Source organism: Hypanus sabinus, assembly GCF_030144855.1.
Source record: "Hypanus sabinus isolate sHypSab1 chromosome 5 unlocalized genomic scaffold, sHypSab1.hap1 SUPER_5_unloc_3, whole genome shotgun sequence".
Lineage (NCBI taxonomy): Eukaryota > Metazoa > Chordata > Chondrichthyes > Myliobatiformes > Dasyatidae > Hypanus > Hypanus sabinus.
The window spans coordinates 8997-13494 of NW_026778919.1; positions in this window are offsets into that span (position 1 = coordinate 8997).

A 4498-nucleotide genomic window follows, 5' to 3' on the forward strand; every position below is an offset into this window, starting at 1 on the left:
GACCCACTACCCATCCCACAATCTCTCTGACCCACCACCCATCCCACAATCTCTGACCCACCACCCATCCCACAATCTCTCTGTAACCCACCACCCATCCCACAATCTCTGACCCTCCACCCATCCCACAATCTCTGACCCTCCACCCATCCCACAATCTGACCCTCCAGCCATCCCAGAATCTCTCTGTAACCAACCACCCACCCCACATTCTCTCTGACCCACCACCCATCCCATAATCTCTCTGACCCTCCAACTATCCCAGAATCTCTCTGTAACCAACCACCCACCCAACATTCTCACTGACCCACCATCCATCCCACAATCTCTCTCTGACCCACTACCCATCCCACAATATCTCTGACCCACCACCCATCCCACAATCTCTGACCCACCAACCATCCCACAATCTCTCTGACCCACCATCCACCCCACAATCTCTCTGACCCACCCCCCACCCCACAATCTCTCTGACCCTCCACCCATCCCAGAATCTCTCTGTAACCAACCACCCACCCCACATTCTCTATGACCCACCACCCATCGCGCAATCTCTCTGACCCACCACCCATCCCACAATCTCTCTGACCCACCACCCATCCCACAATCTCTCTGTAACCCACCACCCATCCCACAATCTCTCTCTGACCCACCACCCATCCCACAATCTCTCTGACCCACCACCCATCCCACAATCTCTCTCTGACCCACCACCCATCGCACAATCTCTCTGACCCACCACCCACCCCACAATCTCTCTGACTTACCACCCATCCCACAATCTCTCTGTAACCCACCACCCATCCCACAATCTCTCTGACCCACCACCCATCCCACAACCTCTCTCACCCACCACCCATCCCACAACCTCTCTGACCCACCTCCCATCCCACAATCTCTCTGACCCATCACCCATCCCACAATCTCTATGACCCACGACCCATCCCACAATCTCTGACCCTCCAACTATCCCAGAATCTCTCTGACTCACCACCCATCCCACAATCTCTCTGACCCACCTCCCATCCCACAATCTCTCTTTCCCACCACCCATCCCACAATCTCTCTCTGACCCACCACCCATCCCACAATCTCTCTCTGACCCACCACCCATCCCACAATCTCTCTCTGACCCACCACCCATCCCACAATCTCTCTGTAACCCACCACCCATCCCACAATCTCTCTGACCCACCTCCCATCCCACAATCTCACTGTAACCCACCACCCATCCCACTATCTCTCTGTAACCCACCACCCATCCCACAATCTCTCTGTAACCCACCACCCATCCCACAATCTCTCTGACCGACCACCCATCCCACAATCTCTATGACCCACGACCCATCCCACAATCTCTGACCCTCCAACTATCCCAGAATCTCTGTAACCAACCACCCACCCCACATTCTCACTGACCCACCACCCATCCCACAATCTCTCTCTGTAACCCACCACCCACCCCACAATCTCTCTCTGACCCACTACCCATCCCACAATCTCTGACCCTCCACCCATCCCACAATCTCTCTGACCCACCACCCATCCCACAATCTCTCTGACCTACCACCCATCCCACAATCTCTCTGTAACCCACCACCCATCCCACAATCTCTCTGACCCATCACCCATCCCACAATCTGTCTGACCTACCACCCATCCCACAATCTCTCTCTGACCCATCACCCATCCCACAATCTCTCTGTAACCCACCACCCATCCCACAATCTCTCTGTAACCCACCACCCATCCCACAATCTCGCTCTGACCCACCACCCATCCCACAATCTGTCTGTAACCCACCACCCATTCCACAATCTCTCTAACCCACCACCCATCCCACAATCTCGCTCTGACCCACCACCCATCCCACAATCTCTCTGTAACCCACCACCCATCCCACAATCTCTCTGACCCACCACCCATCCCACAATCTCTCTGACCCACCACCCATCCCACAATCGCTCTGACCCACCACCCATCCCACAATCTGTCTGTAACCCACCACCCATCCCACAATCTCTCTGTAACCCACCACCCATCCCACAATCTCTCTAACCCACCACCCATCCCACAATCTCTATGACCCATCACCCATCCCACAATCTCTCTGACCCATCACCCATCCCACAATCTCTCTAACCCATCACCCATCCCTCAATCTCGCTCTGACCCATCACCCATCCCACAATCTCGCTCTGACCCACCACCCATCCCACAATCTCTCTGACCCACCACCCACCCCACAATCTCTCTGTAACCCACCACCCATCCCACAATCTCTCTGTAACCCACCACCCATCCCACAATTTCTCTCTGACCCACCCCCCACCCCACAATCTCTCGGACCCTCCACCCATCCCAGAATCTCTCTGTAACCAACCACCCACCCCACATTCTCTCTGACCCACCACCCATCCCGCAATCTCTCTTACCCACCACCCATCCCACAATCTCTCTCTGACCCACCCCCCACCCCACAATCTCTCTGACCCACCACCCATCCCACAATCTCTCTCTGACCCACCACCCATCCCACAATCTCTCTGTAACCCACCACCCATCCCACAATCTCTCTCTGACCCACCCCACACCCCACAATCTCTCTGACCCACCACCCATCCCACAATCTCTCTGTGACCCACCACCCATCCCACAATCTCTCTGACCTACCACCCATCCCACAATCTCTCTGACCCACCACCCATCCCACAACCTCTCTGTAACCCACCACCCATCCCACAATCTCTCTCTGACCCACCCCCCACCCCACAATCTCTGACCCATCACCCATCCCACAATCTCTCTGACCCACCACCCATCCCACAATCTCTCTCTGACCCACCACCCATCCCACAATCTCTCTGACCCACCACCCATCCCACAATCTCTCTCTGACCCACCACCCATCCCACAATCTCTCTCTGACCCACCACCCATCCCACAATCTCTCTGTAACCCACCACCCATCCCACAATCTCTCTAACCCACCACCCATCCCACAATCTCTCTCTGACCCATCAACCATCCCACAATCTCTATGACCCATCACCCATCCCACAATCTCGCTCTGACCCACCACCCACCCCACAATCTCTCTGACCTACCACCCATCCCACAATCTCTCTGTAACCCACCACCGATCCCACAATCTCTCTGACCCATCACCCAGCCCACAATCTCTCTGTAACCCACCACCCATCCCACAATCTCTCTGACCCACCACCCATCCCACAATCTCTATGACCCACCACCCATCCCACAATCTCTCTGTAACCCACCACCCATCCCACAATCTCTCTGTAACCCAGCACCCATCCCACAATCTCGCTCTGACCCATCACCCATCCCACAATCTCTCTGACCCACCACCCATCCCACAATCTCTCTCTGACCCACCACCCACCCCACAATCTCTCTGTAACCCACCACCCATCCCACAATCTCTCTGTAACCCACCACCCATCCCACAATCTCTCTAACCCACCACCCATCCCACAATCTCTCTCTGACCCATCAACCATCCCACAATCTCTATGACCCATCACCCATCCCACAATCTCGCTCTGACCCATCACCCATCCCACAATCTCTCTGACCCACCACCCATCCCACAATCTCTCTCTGACCCACCACCCACCCCACAATCTCTCTGTAACCCACCACCCATCCCACAATCTCTCTGTAACCCACCACCCATCCCACAATCTCTCTCTGACCCACCCCCCACCCCACAATCTCTCTGACCCTCCACCCATCCCAGAATCTCTCTGTAACCAACCACCCACCCCACATTCTCTTTGACCCACCACCCATCCCACAATCTCTCTGACCCACCACCCATCCCACAACCTCTCTGACCCACCACCCATCCCACAACCTCTCTGACCCACCACCCATCCCACAATCTCTCTGACCCATCACCCATCCCACAATCTCTATGACCCACGACCCATCCCACAATCTCTGACCCTCCAACTATCCCAGAATCTCTCTGACTCACCACCCATCCCACAATCTCTCTGACCCACCTCCCATCCCACAATCTCTCTTACCCACCACCCATCCCACAATCTCTCTCTGACCCACCACCCATCCCACAATCTCTCTCTGATCCACCACCCATCCCACAATCTCTCTCTGACCCACCACCCATCCCACAATCTCTCTGTAACCCACCACCCATCCCACAATCTCTCTGTAACCCACCACCCATCCCACAATCTCTCTGACCCACCTCCCATCCCACAATCTCTCTGTAACCCACCACCCATCCCACTATCTCTCTGTAACCCACCACCCATCCCACAATCTCTCTGACCCACCACCCATCCCACAATCTCTATGACCCACGACCCATCCCACAATCTCTGACCCTCCAACTATCCCAGAATCTCTGTAACCAACCACCCACCCCACATTCTCACTGACCCACCACCCATCCCATAATCTCTCTGACCCACCATCCACCCCACAATCTCTCTGTAACCCACCACCC